This window comes from Lissotriton vulgaris, chromosome 12 (genome assembly GCF_964263255.1).
Source record: "Lissotriton vulgaris chromosome 12, aLisVul1.2, whole genome shotgun sequence".
Classification (NCBI taxonomy): Eukaryota; Metazoa; Chordata; class Amphibia; order Caudata; family Salamandridae; genus Lissotriton; species Lissotriton vulgaris.
In genome coordinates this window covers 788,001,445-788,022,088 of record NC_141700.1, presented here as the reverse complement: position 1 = coordinate 788,022,088, position 20,644 = coordinate 788,001,445, and the positions used below count along the sequence as shown (strand labels likewise).

The following is a 20,644-nucleotide window of genomic DNA, read 5'->3' as shown; positions in this document are numbered from 1 at the left end:
TGCATGTCCTGGTGGAGGCACCCCTCCAGCTGTCACTTGAGGGCTTCAGCACCATTGCCACACGCCATTTCCGGGTGGGGGTGGAGGTTCACCACACTGGAACCCCTGCAGGGACGTCCCTCAAGCTGCCCACTCATTACTTGCACCCGTGTTTGGCCTGGTTAGATTTTATGCCTGCATGATTGACCTGTAAAGGGGGCTTGCAGTGGGATTGGCCCATTATTATTTTGATATTGTTTATGCATGCATGGTTGACCTGTAAGGGGGCTTGCAGTGGGACTGTCCCATTATTATTTTGATGTTATTGTTTATGCATGCATGGTTGACCTGTAAAGGGGACTTGCAGTGGGACTGTCCCATTATTATTTTGATGTTGTTTATGCATGCATGGTTGACCTGTAAAGGGGACTTGCAGTGGGACTGTCCCATTATTATTTTGATGTTGTTTATGCATGCATGGTTGACCTGTAAAGGGGACTTGCAGTGGGACTGTCCCATTATTATTTTGATGTTGTTGTTTATGCATGCATGGTTGACCTGTAAAGGGGACTTGCAGTGGGACTGTCCCATTATTATTTTGATGTTATTGTTTATGCATGCATGGTTGACCTGTAAAGGGGACTTGCAGTGGGGCTGTCCCATTATTATTTTGATGTTATTGTTTATGCATGCATGGTTGACCTGTAAAGGGGACTTGCAGTGGGGCTGTCCCATTATTATTTTGATGTTATTGTTTATGCATGCATGGTTGACCTGTAAAGGGGACTTGCAGTGGGACTGTCCCATTATTATTTTGATGTTGTTGTTTATGCATGCATGGTTGACCTGTAAAGGGGACTTGCAGTGGGACTGTCCCATTATTATTTTGATGTTGTTGTTTATGCATGCATGGTTGACCTGTAAAGGGGACTTGCAGTGGGACTGTCCCATTATTATGTTGTTGTTTATGCATGCATGTTTGACCTGTAAAGGGGACTTGCAGTGGGATTTTCCCATTATAATTTGAATGTCTTACTGTAGCCAATGTACCCCCAAATCCATCTTGTCGCTTTCTTCGTCCATCTGCTTCAAGGTGCTTTCTCTACCCATTCGTTTTCCAGCACGTCTAGGCCGAAGATGGGTTGTCCCCTCTTTCATTGCAGCACCCTGCCCAGTACGAAGCTCCACTCACCTACTATGTAATTCTTTGTAAGGGGCTTACCTCACCTTATTTAAGTGCAAGGTATCTGGACATGGCTTCCCTGTGCGAGATGGATTTCCCCTCCATCACTGGGAGAAGCCCTTCGTTGGAGCCATGATTTCACCATCAGCCCGATTAAAAATGTGCAGGCTTATTCTGACGGCTCCTGCCCTTCATTGAGACGTGCCTGTCCTGGAAGGAGGGCACCCCCCCCACCCCCCACTGTGACCCGCATAGGGTTTAAATATACCTCACACTAATAGCCACAACCCTTTGTTATTAAGACATTTTTTTTTAGATAAGTTTGATGTCTATTGCGTAGTTGGAGCATGCTTCTGCAGCATTTAGGTCCCCCTTTTCCTATTCCGTTTGGGCCCGATGTCCAATAGGGCGCATGACACTACACTTGCCATTGAACCATACATACCTGTTCTGGAGGGAGGAGGGGTGGACCTTCACATCCTCCATTACTGTTGGAGCATGCCTGCCCAATAGCAGCGTGGCACCATTGGTACTAGATTATTAGTGGAACATGCATGTACTGTACTTTGTCCCCTCGTTACAAGATGTCTGACCAGCTGCAGGGCTTCTCGTCACCCCCATTCTAATTGTATCATGCCAGGCCTTCAGAGCCCATTACTCTACGCGTCCTGTGGGGCATGGCTGCCACCCCTCTGGATCCGTCTGTAATATCTTGTCACCTCCTGGAAAACGTCCTTGCCACACAGGCAGCGTCCATGCATATTTGCCCCATATCCGCCACCCTGGGATGTCTTGGGGTACCCGGGAGACCTTGTCTTGGCGCAGTGACACCAGTTATTTGATGCCCTGGTTGAATTGTCCATCCCTCCCTGCGGAAGTGTCACCTTGTGACCAATCGCCCCTTTCTGAACTAGAGGTTTGTGTAACGTTGCGCTCTGCTGGTGTGTGGGGGTAGGAGAGCACCAGCGGTGTCCTTTGGTCACTGAATGGCGTGGGGTCCTGTCCCCAAGGCACCCGGCACCATCTGCCCCCTCTTCTCGCTGCCCTTGTTATGAAACGACCATGGGTCCAGAGAGGCGGATCTGGACGCCGCCCCTCGCCCCCTTCATTCTTCGAAAGCATTCCTCGTTGGTGCCTCCCCAAACCCTGGTGTTTGTCGAACCCTGCACCAGTCTGTGGGTGGAGGCGGACCTGAGCGCCCCCTCCAATCCTGGAAAGCATCCTCTCCCTTTAGTGCGTCCCCGAGCCATGATCTATTTGTCTCAGAGCCCCCATCCCCGGGTATATGCGCCCCACAGCGTCGAGGCTGGCATGCACCGGGTTCGAGGGGCGGGCACCCCTCCTCCACCCTGCTCTGTTCTTCGAAGGCATCTCTCTCCCTCCTCCTCGCCTGCCTCCATCCGTCATGGAGACGTCGCGTGATGGGCAGGACGAGCCACCCCTGCCTCTCCCCCCCACCCTCCGGAGGGCACCGAGGAGCGCTTGTAGTCCGTGGTACCCTGGCATCATTCCTGCCACAGATGCGTCGTGTCCTTGACATGAAGCGCCTTCCCCAAAGCTGGCGGGTGGGGAGTGACCTCTTTTCCAACCCCCCCCCCTCTTATAACTCCTTTCGAATAATTGTATTAAATTGCCTTCTCATGGCATTCACAGGCGATCTAACCATCCCGTCCGCTCTTTCCTGTTTCATTAGACCCTTTTGCGTAATTGTGTAAAAAAAAAAAATTGGGGTGGTGCAATAAACCGTTTGAGTTAAGGAGTTGGGGCGGTGGAAGGGAGTAAAAAACGGTGGGAGGGGGCTGGAGAAACCACGACAAACATGGATGTGCCTGTCGCCTGCTGCTCGCTGGTTTCCTGCGGTGGGTTAGGAAATGGATGCCGGCTCCGGGGAGGAGGCGCCGCTCTCTCTCCTCCCCGAGGCCACACGCATGGCTTTCATTTCACGCCTCTTGGCCTCTGCACGTACATGTGGCTGCATTTGTGTGTGTGTGTGTGTACTCTGCCGCCCCATGTGAATGTGCATGGACGGATGCCCCTGTCCTTTACGCGCCAGGGTCCCTTGCCTCCTCTTGTGCGCCACGGATGGCTTTCGAGGATTTGTGCAGTATGTACATTGCCGTTTAATACACGCAGGCCCCCTGCCTGGCAAGGGCGGCTGCCTGCGGGGCTCTTTTGAGGGTCTGCCCTTCCTAGGGGCGTGTCCAGCCATACAGGCCTCTTTGGCTTAAACTCTCCTGAGCTTCGTCCTTCTGTAGCCAGTGAATAGTGGCACCGACACAGGGGTGGCCAGTGGTCGTTCTTTGCGACTTTGAAGATCTTTGTCTAACTTGCACATGTCTTACACTTCCTGAAGTGTTTTTATGGGGCGCTGCCATTGAAGACTGGCACCACCACTGCCCAGATACCCGGTGCCGGGACAGAGGTACATGCCCACTGTGCTTTGGGCACCAATACTGGCTGTGGGTTCATCATTGCTTCATGTGGTTACTCTGTCTCTGATGTAGGTAGTTCTGCCTATCTAGTCTCTTGTAATCCTCACTTCCTTGGTTGACTAACCTTTAAACGAGAATCTGGTGCTTCGTGGATATTCGGGTGGCATTGGGCCTACCCATCAGTAATGGTGTAAACACATTTTGATGGTCAGTAGTGTTTATTGGTAGCCCGTGGTTACTTTAGAAGGGCGCTCCAATGAATCGGGTTGGGGCTTTGTAGGTACCTCGCTGCTTTTTCTCTTGCCATTTTAATTGTGAGCTCAGTGCTTTGCCTGCGCTCCACCTAGTGTGCTCGTTTTGCAAGTAGGTTTGCAAGGAGGTTGGCTCTAATGAACAGAAAATAATGTGTGCACCTCTCTGGGGGTGGGCTTACCTTGGTTGACTGCCATATCATACATACAGGTCGGCATACTCCCTCCCATCAGCATAAGGATATTCCTGGGTGAGATGCGCACTTTACAAGTATACTTAACATGCCATATCTTCACTGTTCCCTGGCACTCCCTGGTTGGGTGAGACTTAAGTAGTTTCTGATGGACAGTGGGTGATGCACCCTCTCACTGCTGCAACCATCCATTCTTTGTTGTGTTTCAGCAGCCTGACTTTTCCTTCTTTTCTTTGCTGCATGTGCACGCTCACACGTGGGTTCCTCCTCTCACCAGCGTCTTCTGTTGACGTTATGCTCAGCGCCACTTAAGGTGAACATAGTAAACCCAACATGATGGGCGGAGTGCTGAAACTTTTCAACCTCTCCACAGTTGGGTTGGACTGTTTCCATGAGGAGCAGTCTCAAGACTGATTTGCCTATGGCTGGGTCCAAACTGGGATGGCGTAGTGAACAAAAGAATGATGGATTGAACTCGGATCTCTTGACTGGCAGTGAATGATTCATTAAGCATTCCGTCCATAAATTGTTGCTGCAGCACTTATCGCTGTATGTGGGGTGGGTATGCCCAGATGTGGGTCCTTTGCTCACTTTGCCACTGGATTCCAGCTAGCCTGGCTGATGAGGGGCGTTGACCCGAAACCTGTCCCTGGATGCTTGCTTCTAGTCCAGGGAGGACCCGGCTTGGCAGTTCAAGCCAGACTGTTCGTATGATGAGTAGGGTCTAGACTGATCTGCATATGTCTGGTCCAAACTGGGGTAGTGCAGTGAGCAAACGAACGATGAATTTAACCCAGATCTCTTGACTGGCGGTGAATGTTTGATTCATTCAGCCTTCTGATCATCAGTTGTTGCTGCAGCGCTTTTCTGCTATGCCAGTGGATTGGGTACTGATTCAGGTGAGAGGTACATCAGAGCACTTACCTCCCTGCACATTTGTTACCTCGCTCAGGCAGTCCCAGCTTTTGACAATCATCTTATTCACTTGATTGCCTTATCTTTTTCTTTCTGCCCCTTTTCCTCCCCACCGCACACTCTATCCTGGCCCTAATGTCTTGATCTGTCATGCCTCTGACCACCACTCTACTTTCAAAGGCAGTCCCTTTCCAAACACCCGCCTCCAGTCCCTCTATGCTTTGCTGGCAAGGGCCCACTCAGATCTGCAGCTACTCCTTGTTTACATGTCTCTAACCCCACCCTGCGTTACTAGGTAACAACTGGTTTCAGTTTCAGAATATAGTACAGTGAATGATGAAGGATTGTCCAAAGTCCTGTTAATATTTATTGCTTTACAATTCCCGGGAGGGTGAAGCATCCATCAGGGTATAATTCTCCCCGCCTGACACCATGGCATTTCAGACACGCTTGGACATTCTGCTTCCCACCTTTCTTTTCAATTGCACAATTCAGTGTTGTCTAACACCATCCCACTCATCCAGGCAGTATATGCGTCCTGGACAGCACCCTTCTTATTTGTTGTCGGGTTCTCGGTATGTCTTTTTAACTTTTCCCTGCAGAATTGTACTTAATGGTGGTGTCGGAGCTTGTAGCAGCCAGTGCTCGTTAGTGGGCTACCTGTGCATGCTAAAATACACAGACCTTGTACCAAGCTTCTCTGAATCACTGTTTATGGTCATAGGATAAGGAATATGTGCCTGTGGTGTGAGTGATGGCACTCCTGTCCTGTTTCGGTCTCTTGAGTGAGTGATGCAGTCGCGTTTACTATTAGCGAGTCTGTCCTGCAGGCACAGCCAGCTCAGTATATTGTCTGGAGAAAGAGAGCATGCTAACTCCTGCTGAGGTGAGTCTACTTGTAAATAAAACACGTTTTTTTCGTACACTCTTGCCTGATGCAGCTACCTTGATTTGAAATGGTGGCCAGTCCTAGCCTCCCATCAAAGTACTAACCAGGCCTGACCCTGCTTAGCTTCTGATAAAGAAGCTCATTCAGGGTGGTATGGCCATAGGCGACCAGTCTTCGCCTGTGAGCGAAACTACACGTTGCAAGTTCAGGTGGTGATCTGTGCCAGGGAGGTTGTGTTCCAAGAAGATTTTAGATCAGTCTTGCCTGCCTGCTTAAGGTTACACCAGTCTGCTGCAGTGGGAGGGCTTGCCCTGCTGGAAAGAGGTAGGACATTTGCCATTAGGATAGCCAAGGCAGCAGACCTGCTGGGTCATCAGCACTGGTAAGATGCCACACAGAGGAAGCAGCAGTTGGAAGCCAGGAGATCCCCTGGGGGTTGGGGTATAATAGAACCTCCTGATTACTTGCTGGAACCGAGTAGAAGTAATCTATCGTAGGGAACTTCAGGAAAGAAACAGTCTCTAGTAATCCTGCTAATGGCAGTAGGAATCAGGGTGTGGACGGAGAAGACGCCTTGAGTTTGCTGTGGGAAAGAAAGAACAGTGCTGATGTGCTGGGGCAGGTGCCTGTAAGGGAAGCTGGGGACACTTGAACTGTAATACACCTTAATGGCTAGACTGTTCTCCAGGAGAACCTTATTGTTCCTTGAGGGTCGGTGTTCCTTTGACCTCCAGCACCAGCAGTTTAGTTTGACCCTAGTGCATGATCTAGTATTTTGCTACCCTGCATTGCCCTGGTAACTGTCGCTTCGCTTCAGAGGGAGGTGTGGTTACCTGCGTGTCCATGTGTCCTTGGTTGCTGTGGTAACTAGGATGAGTGGGAGCACCAGATCATGGTTTGTGGACAGTATAGTGGTGGTTCTTGCACTAATCTTACCGTGTGTGTGTGTAGTGCCTGAATGGATGTTATGCTCATACCTCTCGTGCATATACAATTGTGGCCTTGTCAGCGCTGCATGTGAACATCAGAGGATATGTGGTATGATTTTTTTGGGTCGGAGGCTTTGATGCACTACTTGCACAGGGGCTGCGGAGTACGCCTTTCATTTGCCAAAGATGTTGAAATTGTATGACCGGCCTCGGTTATGTTGCCAATTCGGTGATCTAACCTATAGATTTGATACGTTTTTTGTGGAAAGTTATGATCAGGGAAGTCGGCATGGCAGATTTATTGTGAAGGCCTATAGGCATATTGAATTTTAATACATTATTTTTAAGGCTGGCAAGAGAGGTACTTACGTTGTATGGAATCTCCTAGTTTACTGTAGTAGGCAAGTGTTTTGGAGTTTACCCACTTTGGCAAACTCTGGGGGCGAGAAGATTTACACTGATAAACCTTGCAAGGGCCTCTTCTGAAGGACTGTACATCTGAGTGCTGCCTTATGAGAGGCAACGTTCCATACAGTAATATTGAGCTGCTTCTGCTGAGAAGCAACCGATCAAGCTTGTAGGTTTGAGTGGTTGATTGGGAAAAGTTATGTCGGATGCCATTCGTCTGATCTGCTTATTATCAAAGTTACGAAAGAGACCGGCCCGACTTGTTAATTGTGGAGGCATATGATAAAGCCAATAGGCCTTTGAGTGGATTGCTATTAAGTGTTAACCCCTTCGAGGCTGATGACGAGCTGGGCTCGTCATGGTGTAGCCCCCTCAAACACTGATGACGAGCCCAGCTCGTCATGAACAATGGGTTTTTTAAAAAGTCAGCATAGAAGGAGAATCAACGCAGCCCATAGGTAGATATTTTGCTACTTGGAATCTCACACATTTCCATTGTATGACATTGTTCTGCATTCTGTTCATCAACTGTGGTTTTTTTTTTTACATTTCCATTGTAGGCATGGGTTTTGGTGTTCTGCCCTCTGACATCCTGCTGGGTGAATATGTGCACTGTGGAATTCTTTGTGCTCTCCATTAAGGGGTTGTACATTGTTTTGCCAGCTGAGATTTTACTTGTTTATCATTTAATGAGAGTATAGCCGATTACCTTATCGGAACGTTTATGCTCTTTAAGTAGGAGTTGGGTCGATGGACAACTGGTAAAGTCAATCTGCATTTAAGGGAAATGTTTTATTCTTCTGTATTAAAACCTGTGGACGGGTATTTTGTGGCTTTACTAGGCAAGGATTTAGGCGTTGATTACTTCCTTTTTACATGCCCCGGAGATGAATGATTTGCAGTCTGATAGTCCTTGCTATTCCTTCTTGGGAGGGATTGACAGCTTATGTGTCTAACTCTTGTAATACAAGAGCATTTATATTTATATTCCTATACGTATCTAGAGGGGCTTTGGATCGCCCCTTATCAGCCACTGTATAGAGGCCTTTTTTAGGTAATTCCAGAATTTTAGTGGGCGTTGTACTAGATCATTGCACAACGTTGGTTGTGTTTTTTCTCATTCGTTTGCTTGCTTATTTAGTGGATTTCCTTCCTCGTTTTGTTTGTCCCTCCCCTGGAGCATGGCCCTTTACCGTCCTTAATGTAGCAAATGGGCCCTGTCCATTTAGTCCACCAGGAATTTTCACAATTGAGAATCCATTCATTCCCCAATGGCCTTTTTTCAGGAGTAAGTTTCACTACCGGAGTCTCACTTGCAGTAAATTCACGGTAATTGGATTTAGCATATTAACCATCAGTGTCCATCTTTTAAGATAAGCCTGTTGCTTCCAACCCACCTCCCACGCACCGTTCATTAAAGTAAAAAAAAAAGTTTTTTTAGGTTGTCATCTACCATTTGGTACCAGACTGCTCCGTTTTAAATGTGATTTTACACATAGTTTAAAAAAAATATGAATGCTCAAAGTGTCATAAGCCATCTTGGAATAGGGAATGCTACTATAGAGCTCTCCTACCCTTGTCAAATCCGCAGTACTTTGCATCACGTACTGCTGTGAAGGCGAGCAGCCATCTTGGAATGGTATTGTCCGTTGTGAATCAATCTATATTGTATTGTATATTTGTAAATTGTATATCATTGTTCAAACTATCTTGGAAAGGAAAAAAACAGTCTTCAGATGCTATGTTTTTTTTTTTTCTGTGGGCAGGTTCTTGTCATGTTTAGGGGTTGACATATTTTCTGTTTCTGCTTTTATGTATGTGCTTGTTTAGTGCTTTGTGGGTTGCGAGTTGGGAGAGTCCCATGTTAGTGGGGAAATGATTGAATGCATGAGCTTGAAGATGAGTGAATGAACATGCAATAACATGGCGTGTGGCTAAACTCACCAGTGACTGAAGAGGCACTTTATTACAAGCCAGTTTTTTCTGGCTTTGAGGACACGCTGGTTTAAGGTTGTGCTACATTGGGTATCGGAGACTCGCATTACTGTGTGCACGCCAGGTGGTGTTGTAGGCACTGGTTGTATGAAGAGTTATCACATCAGTCATCCGGTGATGGTGGATGAGTTTAGTTCACGTTATCTTCTGGTTTATTTTGTGCAGGGATATATTCTCTACTTTGGTCAATGTTTGATGTTCTTCTGTGGAGATAGCTTCCTTCGTTGGTTTCTTGCCTACCCGACAACTGTGTGGATTTCATTCACACTCTGGTTGTGGTTTGTGCACTGTGGTCATGGCTCATGCACAGGTTTCCTTGTTGAGTGGTGGTTTGATTGAGAGAGTATTTATAGAGTGCCTGTACACTGAGTTGTCTTGCCGCTAATGAAGAAAATGCCTGCAGCACACAGATGGCACAAACCTACCCGGTGTGGTGTTCTATTCAAGGTAGAACACTTGTAGAACCGTGTTTATTGGCTGTGCTGCTTTCTGTTATATGGGGTTACTATTTAGTGGTGGGGAGGATGTTGCTGCTGAGATATGGGATGGGGGGGGGGTATCTGCTCTTGAGCTAACTCTAGCCATAATAAATGCACGTTTACACTGTTACCCACTGGAACCCCACTTTGTTACATGTTTCTTCGCGACTATGTAGTTGTACTACCTGTAACAGGGCTCTGCTTGCTAACCATCCTGTTTCATGGAAGGCGTGACTGAGAGCTTGAGAGGGAGTGGTTGTCTTTTCTTTGTCAGACTCTTCTCTTCAGGACCTCAGCAGCTCCTCTTTCTTCGGTCGTGCTGTCTGGTACCTTGACTCCTGCAGTGTCCGCTTCTCCAGAGGCATGGCTGCCAGGCTCTTTGCCCCCTCTAGCTTGGCTGCCTCTGTTTCAAGCGTCCATTGCTTGGGAGCAACTGGTCCAGGAGCTTGTTCAGCGAGTGACCAAGAATTGACAGACAAGGACATTGGTTCCTGCGCAACAATCTGTAGCTGTAGTGCTTGGGCTGATAACAGACCCTGCTGTCGGGGTCCCGCTGTGCCCTTATTTCCAGGTTTTTGCCACCATGTCAGCCTGTGCTATTATCAACTACAACCTTTTTTACCTCTCGCTTGATTCGACCTGAGCCCACTTTGCCCTCGTGTCACCCTCTTTCCATTCTTCAGTTTCTCTGCTGAGCATAGTCCAGAGGCTTCCTTTGTAGAAGAGACTCCCGCTCTTTACACAGCACAGGGTTCTTATATGCCAGTCCTAGCATGGGCGGGGTGGGCTTGAGTTGCATTTACGAAAGACAGGCTACAGAGGAGAGTTGAATGAAAAGATGTGCAGCCTTTCTCACTTTTGACCAACAGCACTAGGCATAGGTGTCCTGCAGAGAACATTTCCATGGGAGAGCTGGTGAACAAAGAATTGAACTTGTGGGTAAGGGGTTCTGCTTCAAAGCTAGGACAAGTGTTAACAGCAGAAACCAGGTCCAGTCAAAATCTCCACAAGTCTTTGCAGGAGCAGGGCATTGAAAGGTTTGCCAAAGCAGAGGGTGGTGCCAAATATGTGTAAGAGAGCAAAGACCCAAAGGGAAGCGGACGCGGCAGCTGGCAATTAAAAAAGGTGCAAATGTTAGGTGGAGCACGAAGCTGATGAGAAGTAGTAGTCTTTACATCAATGCTTATCACGTTTTCAGTGTTCATAGGTCTGTGCGAATGGATTAGTGGCTAGAAGTCTGTTTGTGGTAGAATTTAAGCTGTCACTAACTGGTGGGTAAGGCACTGGTTACCTTCTTTGGTCACACGCTGGAGAAGGTGGCATGTTTTAGTTGAAGACTTGGGAACGGGCACTTCTCCTTAAAAGTAAAACCGACTGGCCGATCCGCCCTACAAACCTTTCCGCTGCGGTGGTAAAATCAATGCAGCCATTTATGAAAGCGCTTTGTAGAATAGGGTGAAGTTGTAAGAAGACTTGGTCCTGTGCAACAGTCGGACTTTGATGGCCCGGTCTTCTTGTGATCAACAAGGGACTGTGAGACTTGGGGAATAGTTTTAAGTATAACAGATTAATGTGGTATACTTGGATTTTACAAAACTACTGGGCAGTTGTCCTGGACTTGGAGGCAGATAATGTGGCTACTATGCTGGTCTAATGAGGTGAATCTTGATTGGAAGCCAATTAATGGGCCATGGTGAAGTTTGGTGTCCTCTCAGTGGCGAGGTGGGGTTCCAGGAGTATGTCCTGCGGGGGTCAGTCACAGGGCTCTCCTCTTCGATTTCTTATTTGTGACCCAAAGGGCTTATAAGCAAGATGGGTCATCTTGAGTAGGTACTAACGCCTGCCACTGGAAATGACTGGTATTGGAGGAGCCTTTCATCAGTAAGTGTCCTCGTAGCTGGGATCGGGAACAGCCAAGCAGAAATGTAGATCTATTTGGGTTAGAGTATTGCAATCTATACCATGATCGGCGGCGGTCATTGGAGAGGGGAATCTTGTGGTTCTCTAATCCTGTAACTTGGTTTCCAGCTATGAAAACTGGCATTGCAGACGCGTGAGCTTTCAGGATAGCAAGCCCAGCAAAAGCTATTTTTTTTTTTTTTTTTTGTGGGTCGCTTCCAAGATGGTGCTCTTTGTGCCCTATTTCTGGGGCGAATTCATTCAGATATATGTTCCACTTCCCCCGCGCTCTGATTAGACTGGTCTGGGTCGTGATGTGAACATGTACAGGCAGCATCTGTCTTCTGAAAATGTGTGCAATTCACCAAGTCGTCCCCAAAACGACGTCCATGCTCACTCCAATCTGAAATCTAACCACGGTTGATGCCAGTTACGTCGTGGATCCTCTCTTTATCAAATGTAGTGTTTATTATTATTTTTTTAATCTGTTTTAAAAAAAAGTAATGCAAACATTTTTTGGGCTGTTAAAATATTCACTTGCAGTCGGACCATATTGAGCCAGGTTATCCAGAATTCCAGGCCAGATTAAAAAATCGCTTTGGAAGCGTACAAATGCACTTATAAAACCTAAATAGATTTGAAATGGCAGTGTGCCTTTTTAAAATGTTATCTTTTTTTATAACTTTTTGTGGCGGTAATCGGGGTTGCTGTAGCCGGTACGTTTCTTGTTCGTTTTTGTGTTTTCTTTGTTTGCCTCTCCTCTAAAAATGTGTGTAAATTATGGGAAATGAGTGGCAGATTTAGCTGAATCGAAATTGTTCCCTTTTTTTCTGGTAATGACTTTACTCAAGTACTTCAAATCAGAGTGCCATGGAAATATGTTTAGTAATGTAGCTTCACTTTTTTTGCCACTGTTAATCTGCGGCTGATGAAACTCTGCGACCTGGGAATTAACGTTTTGCTCGTGTTCTATGAAATATTGAGTGAATGCTATGTGGTGCAATTTTTAGAAAATATAATTGGTGAGTATTGGCCAAAGTGTTCACACGTGCTTTGCTTAAATCGCAGGGTGGTGAGGCCAACCATGTTGCTCATGACCACTTGTGTTTTAAGCTGTGTCCATGAGTGTGTGTTCTGTCTCTGGAGCTAAAAGAAGCGGAGCATTGAACGTGGATAAAGGAGACTATAAAAGGAATGGGTATGGGGACAGGAGTTTGGGTTGTGGACGCTTAATTCATTTTGATGTAGTTTTCTTTGAAGCGGTGAGTCTTTTAATGCTTTCATTAATTGAAGCAAGGATAGGGCAATCCTGATGGATATGGGGATGTTGTTCCACATCCTGGGTCCTTGGATGTAAAAGGAATGATGTCTTGTGTGGTTTTTTTTTTTATTTTTTTACACTTCTTAGTCTGCAGTCTGATGGTGTCCTGAATGCAGTTGTTCTTGTAAGCCCTGTTGGTCACAAATAAGTAATCGAAGATGGGAGCCCTGTGATTTGTCTTCAACGTTCATAACTGGGGGTGGGGTGCTGCTCATGATCGCTTTGTAATTGATTCACCTGGTTTTGATGATGGCGCTAGTCTGCAAGGGCAGTCAGCGAAGTTCCATTAGGATGCAGTGGTGTGATATTTCTTCAGGCCCTGGATGACACATCCTGCGGCATGTAGACAATTCCTCTATAGCAGTGGTTCCCAAACTTTTGACCCCTGAGGACCCCCATTGAGTCACCACTGGAAGCCGGGGACCCCCAAGCAATCTGTATGAGTTAAATTTCAAATATTAAAACAATAATTAAAAAAAACACACATGTGCACACAGTACAAATACTCAAAGTACTAAGGATTTTGGGGCCAGATGTACGACCATTTTATTTAGCGCTTTGCAATTGGCGACCCATTGCGAATGGCAAATTGCAAGTCGCTCAATGAAATGTACAACAGTGTGTTTAACACTGTTTGGGATTCGCAATGGGGTTGCAAATTGCGAGGCTCATTAATATTAATGAGCCTCTCGCAATTTGCGAGCCCATTGGGAATGCCAGCCCTCCCAGGGATGGTGGCCTGCTGGGCTCAGCAGACCACCATGTCTGGGACTGCTTTTAAATAAAGCAGTTTAAAAAAAATAAAATGCAGCCTGTTTTCCATGCATTAAAAAAAAGAAAATGAAACGTTTTCGTTTCATTTTTTAAGGGTAGGCAGTTGTCCCTGGGACCACTGCCTGCCCTTAAAAAATAATTTTGCATGCATTTGCAAAGGGGAAGGGATCCCCGGGGGACCCCTTCCCATTTGCGAATCAATTACTACCTACTTGAAGTAAGTGATAATTGCAAGTGTTTTGCGACCGCAATTGCAGTCGAAAAACATTTGTACATGGTTTTGAGACTCGCTATTTGGAAGGGAATGCCCCTTCCAAATAGCAAGTTGCAAAACATCAGTGTATAGAAAATGGTACATAAGATAAGGGGACTACAAGGTGTAGTACTAACATGTCATTCATACTGATAAGCATTTTTAAAGAGTGCTTGGTCTTGAAAAGCACAAACTCAGGATTCAGAGCATAACACAGTGGCTAGAACTGACTTTTACATTAAAAATGTATTTTTTCCCAAATAAATCTTTTTATAGGTCTTTCTGCTAAATTACGATTGTCACTTATGAAGTGCACCGTAACAAAAGAATCTCTGTAACAAAAGCAGTAACCACGGACCTATGCACATCGAATTTGCGTGTTACACGTTCTTTGCAGTAGGCACATTAACCCTCTGTGCTTCATTAGTTAAGTCAAAGCTGCCACTGAACAAAACTCTCCTCTCTCTCCAGCAGGTACATTAATCACTGGCATTATCTTGACACTTTTATTGTTGCTCGTACTCTGCTAATTATACAAGAAACTTTGCTGTGCTTTTAAAACTGCTGCCCACGGACCCCCTGGGAATGTGTCACGGACCCCTGGGGGTCCGGGGACCCCAGTTTGGGAAACACTGCTCTATAGGATGCCATCTTGGAGTCTGGGAGGCCAGTTAGCTCGGCATTTCCACAGTGTAGATGCAAGAGTATGAAGGCTTGACCAGCAATTCTAACATCCCTTTCTGCAACAAAGTGTTAGACTTTCTTTAAAAGAGTGCTGGTATCAGGCCGCCTTTTTTGGTTGTTGCAACAAGGTCCTGGAGAGTGAGGTTAGTACCCAGGGTGAATCACGTGGTAAGCTGGGGTTTGAAGCTGTCGTTGAGCCTGAGATATAGATATATATCTAGATCTTCCAGGTACTAGTGTCATCTGCATATTGGTGACTCTTGATAATGTTGTCTGAGCAGAGCACCAAGCGGCTTACTGCAAAGGTTCAAGGTGACACAGTACAGTGGACTGGGTGACTACACAGGAGGAAATGAGTATCTTTGATAACCAGGGGGTGCCCATATGGAAAAACTAATATCAGTTGAGAGGGGGGGGGGGAGAGAACCAATGAAGGACTTTTGAGACTACAGGGTGCTTTTGAGGCTGGGATAAGCCAACTGTGTTGAAAAACCAAAGGAAATGCTGATGAATGGTAGGTGAATGATGGGCGAATAGTTGACAAGGTAATCAGGGTCTTGTGTAGGTTTCCTTAGGAGTGGGAGGTTCTGGCCTGTTTTGAGCTTCTGTGACGGTTCCTTGAGTGAGGGAGACATTGATCGTAGTAAGGGGTGGGAGAGCATCCCCAGAGAGTTCTTTAATGAAGGATGATAGTAAGACCTCTTAGTCAAAAGTGGCTGTATATCAGCAAGATCTGGCCGAAATGGAGCTTTGAACGCTGGCAATTGCAGAATTATACGGGAAGGGGTGGGTGTAAGAATTGAAGCAGGCTTGTTTTCAGATCTTTTGTAGTTTTTCTTTGCAGAAGAGGTTGATGCCATTGTAATTTTCTGAGGAATGGGTGAGTCCAGCAGAGGTTGACCGTGTTGTTCAGTGTTCTGCTTCTGTTTGTGGCTTTTTTGGTACTGTTAGTACAGTACTTCTCTGTCTCTGTGCCTGATGTGATTAGCTGTATGTGTTGAGCGGGGAGGACTTTTCTATCAAAGTCCTCTGGAGTTTTGTTTTTCTTCCCATCCTCGGGAGGATTTATTGTCTGCATTTTCTTAAGAGTGCCAGGGTGCTTAAGCTTGCTCAGTCATTCAATCAGTTTGTAAAGCACGGCTGGCGCCGACATGACGGAGCCATCGAACTACCGCCCCATTTCCCTTCTCCCTTATTTTTCTAAACTTATGGAGGCTCACGTCACTCGCTGCCTGTCCAGGTTTATAGAATTCTCTGGCTACCTTGTACCAACCCAGGCCGGCTTCAGACCCGCCCATTCTACAGAAGCTGTTATCCTGGCAGTCCTTGACACACTCAGAGGCGACGCGGGAAAACCCCAAGCCCTCGTCTTACTGGATCTGTCGGCCGCGTTCGACACAGTGGATCATGACATCCTTCTCCACCGTGTCGGGCAGGCGGGCATCCAGGGCGTTGCTTTTGAGTGGGTCAGGTCCTTCCTTACAGGGAGAACACAGGCCTTGGCCCCTACACTGCTAAAAAAACTCACATCCTGTGGTGTTCCCCAAGGCTCTTCCCGCTCCTCTTTAATCTTTACCTCCGGCCACTCATTCAATCACTTCTGAAATGGGACATCGTCACTTATAACTACGCTGACGATCTCCAGATCATCTTCCCCCTCAATTCACCAAATGCCATCAAAACTTTTCATGGAGCCATGACTCATATCCAACTCTGGATGAACCAGAACCAATTGAAGTTGAACCCCGGTAAAACTGAGCTCCTACTTCCTGGACTCAGCTCCACCTACTGGGGTCCACAGTTCTGGCCTCCAGAGTTTGGCTCCCCCCCGTCCCTGCAAAAACAGTAAAGTCTAGGTGTCCTCATAGACACCGAGCTTTCTCTCAGGGCTCAGGTGGGAGCGGTGGTTTCCTCCTGTATGTTTCAACTTCGGAGGATCCGCAAAATCCGCCACTTTCTTCCCCCAGCAGCACTCACCCAAACTGTTATTTCGCTGGTACTTTCCCGTCTGGATTTTTCCAACGCCATCTATCACGGTCTACCACAATACCTGACTCAACGCCTCCAAATCGTCCAGAACCAGGCTGCCCGCCTGATCCATGGAACACCCAGATGGCAATCAGCTAAACCTTTGCTTATGAATTTGCATTGGCTCCCGGTCGAGCGAAGGGCTGCCTTCAAGGTAGCTTGTCTTACCTTCAAGGCACTTCATTGCCCTTCCCCTGCTTTCCTGAAATCTACCATCCACCCTTACTGTCCTACACGTAACCTTCGATCCGCCCACCTTGACTTGTTGATCATCCCCAGGAGCAAAACTAAGAGATTCGGCGGACGCCGGTTCTCCCAGCTGGCCCCTAGGCTCTGGAACCTCCTCCCTCTCTCTATCAAATCCTGCTCCTCTTTTCTCAACTTTAGGAAAATGCTAAAAACTTACCTTTTCCCTACCCCCAAGTAGATTCTGTTACCTCTACCTTCTCCTCACTCTGTTCTGTCTACCAGCGCCAGGAAGCTCCGGTGTCAGTGCGCTTTATAAGCAACACTTAACATAACATAACATACTCACCTGTGTGGTTCTCCAGGTGCAGGGAAGGGTGGGGAGCCTGCTGTTCCATCTGTGCTTGGGTGTTTAGTCGAACAGCTAAGTCTTGAGGTCCTTCCTAAATTGAGTCAGCGACTGGGATTGTCTAGGCAGGGTGTGGGAGGTCTCCCTGAGTGCTGCTACCCAAAAGTTCCCATAGGGAAGTTGGTTTCCAACTTCACACGGTTGCCAGATTGCTTACCTGAGATGGATAGCTTCAAGTGGGCCAGCATTTAGCCACTGTGGTTTAGTTCAGTCTGTCAACTGCTGTGAAACTTCCGGAGATCTTGTGCTGAAGGTGAACTGAAGAGGGCGTGTGGCATTTATGTCCCTTATCAAGAGTGGCTACGGTCTGGCTCTAAATATAGTCTACACCTTCTGTCATCTCTGCTTGATGAGCCCCAGTTCTAGCTAAGTTAGGGCGAAGGGGTGAGTGTTTGGGCATAAGGGACTAGTGTCTGAACAGAGGCCCCCAAAGTCAGTGGCAGACCTCGATTGGGTATTCCACCTGGCCCTCCAGAACAACCTCTGGTGGAGGATAAGGTGGGGCTGTGCAGGTGTTCTTGGGTGGATGTGTGATGGAGCTGGCTGCTCAGCTGTGGGGGCACTACAGGGCCCTTTGTAGCCTGGTGCCGGCCTTTATGGCCTGAAGGTTGATTCTTTGGGGAATGCAAGACTCTGCGGAGGCTGCCTCTGGGCTCAATGCTCTCTGCGGAGGCTGCCTCTGGGCTCAATGCTCTCTGCGGAGGCTGCCTCTGGGCTCAATGCTCTCTGCGGAGGCTGCCTCTGGGCTCAATGCTCTCTGCGGAGGCAGGCTGCCTCTGGGCTCAATGCTCTCTGCGGAGGCAGGCTGCCTCTGGGCTCAATGCTCTCTGCGGAGGCAGGCTGCCTCTGGGCTCCGTGCTCTCTGCGGAGGCAGGCTGCCTCTGGGCTCCGTGCTCTCTGCGGAGGCAGGCTGCCTCTGGGCTCCGTGCTCTCTGCGGAGGCAGGCTGCCTCTGGGCTCCGTGCTCTCTGCGGAGGCAGGCTGCCTCTGGGCTCCGTGCTCTCTGCGGAGGCAGGCTGCCTCTGGGCTCCGTGCTCTCTGCGGAGGCAGGCTGCCTCTGGGCTCCGTGCTCTCTGCGGAGGCAGGCTGCCTCTGGGCTCCGTGCTCTCTGCGGAGGCAGGCTGCCTCTGGGCTCCGTGCTCTCTGCGGAGGCAGGCTGCCTCTGGGCTCCGTGCTCTCTGCGGAGGCAGGCTGCCTCTGGGCTCAATGCTCTCTGCGGAGGCAGGCTGCCTCTGGGCTCGGTGCTCTCTGCGGAGGCAGGCTGCCTCTGGGCTCGGTGCTCTCTGCGGAGGCAGGCTGCCTCTGGGCTCGGTGCTCTCTGCGGAGGCAGGCTGCCTCTGGGCTCGGTGCTCTCTGCGGAGGCAGGCTGCCTCTGGGCTCGGTGCTCTCTGCGGAGGCAGGCTGCCTCTGGGCTCGGTGCTCTCTGCGCAGGCTGCCTCTGGGCTCGGTGCTCTCTGCGGAGGCTGCCTCTGGGCTCGGTGCTCTCTGCGGAGGCTGCCTCTGGGCTCGGTGCTCTCTGCGGAGGCTGCCTCTGGGCTCGGTGCTCTCTGCGGAGGCTGCCTCTGGGCTCGGTGCTCTCTGCGGAGGCTGCCCCTGGGCTCGGTGCTCTCTGCGGAGGCTGCCCCTGGGCTCGGTGCTCTCTGCGGAGGCTGCCCCTGGGCTCGGTGCTCTCTGCGGAGGCTGCCCCTGGGCTCGGTGCTCTCTGGTGAGGCTGCCCCTGGGCTCAGTGCTCTCTGGTGAGGCTGCCCCTGGGCTCAGTGCTCTCTGCTCTCAAATCTTACCTGGGATCGAAGACTTGCTCCTTCAGGTTCTGCAAGGGGCTGGGTGCGAGCAGTCCTGAGGAAATACCGTTTGCTGGTTTCCTCCTTGCCACATTCGTGTGAGGGAGTGCACTTTGAGTGTTGAACAATCCTAGGAATGCGTGTTCTTTCCGGCTGCAGGGGCAGTAGGTGAGCTGCCTTCAACAACCTGCTCTTTGCTCCGTTGTTTTGGTGATCTTTGTTAGTCTTGTTTGCTTCCTTGAATGTCTGGTAAGGCTATGTTCACCCCCTCCCCGTCTTCAGAGGGTCTAACAGTATTTAAAGCTACAAACTTGCTGCTGTACACGAATCGCCCTTGTAGCTGGTCATTGTCCGTATCCAGGAGCCTCATGGGGGCCTAGGGATCTACCTAGAAAGTATGCACTGCCTTCACACAGCCCTTAAAACCCCATTATGTAGAAATGTAACAAAATGAGGAGGCTGATAAAGCTCTATAACAAATCCAAAGGGTGTGGTGCTTTAAGAGTGCCCTTGGTGCCTAAAAGCAAGTATCTCTAATCAATAATTATAGGTGTTTGATCCAAAGATTGGTGGTGAATGTGGTAGGGCTGGAAAATTGCTAATAGTAATTTTAAGTATCCACTTTATTTGAGTAGAAACATATAAAGACTTTTTTAAATCTGCTCCCATCCCAAACGTAACTTACCGTGTGCATCTTCAGTCTAGGACATATTGTTAGTTGTCTTTGCCCAGAACTCCACTAGGCTCCTGGATTCTTCCTCACTGTGGTTGTGGGTTTGCTGTGTGTCTGCTTGATTCTTCTACAGTGGAGCTGTTTTCTGAGTGTTCCTTCTGGATTCTTCCACCGTGGAGTTGTGGGTTTGACTTCGGTTTCTCCTTCATTCTTCCACCGCGGAATTGTGGGTCACAGTGCGTTTCTCCTGGATTCTTCCACTGTGGAGTTGGGGGTTTGTCTTGACTTCTTCCACTGTGGAGTTGGGGGTTTGTCTTGACTTCTTCCACTGTGGAGTTGGGGGTTTGTCTTGACTTCTTCCACTGTGGAGTTGGGGGTTTGTCTTGACTTCTTCCACTGTGGAGTTGGGGGTTTGTCTTGACTTCTTCCACTGTGGAGTTGGGGGTTTGTCTTGACTTCTTCCACTGTGGAGTTGGGGGTTTGTCTTGACTTCTTCCACTGTGGAGTTGGGGGTTTGTCTTGACTTCTTCCACTGTGGAGTTGGGGGTTTGTCTTGACTTCTTCCACTGTGGAGTTGGGGGTTTGTCTTGACTTCTTCCACTGTGGAGTTGGGGGTTTGTCTTGACTTCTTCCACTGTGGAGTTGGGGGTTTGTCTTGACTTCTTCCACTGTGGAGTTGGGGGTTTCTCCTGACTTCTTCCACTGTGGAGTTGGGGGTTTCTCCTGACTTCTTCCACTGTGGAGTTGGGGGTTTCTCCTGACTTCTTCCACTGTGGAGTTGGGGGTTTCTCCTGACTTCTTCCACTGTGGAGTTGGGGGTTTCTCCTGGATTCTTCCACTGTGGAGTTGGGGGTTTCTCCTGGATTCTTCCACTGTGGAGTTGGGGGTTTCTCCTGGATTCTTCCACCGTGGAGTTGGGGGTTTCTCCTGGATTCTTCCACCGTGGAGTTGGGGGTTTCTCCTTCATTCCTCCACCGCGGAAT

General features: G+C 48.5%; 1 protein-coding gene across 3 annotated transcripts in view; it reads left to right on the top strand.

Moving 5' to 3' along the window:
- Positions 1-20,644, top strand: part of GNB2 (G protein subunit beta 2) — a 271,009-nt gene that overhangs the window by 59,874 nt on the left and 190,491 nt on the right. The gene's annotated exons all lie outside the window — the stretch shown is intronic.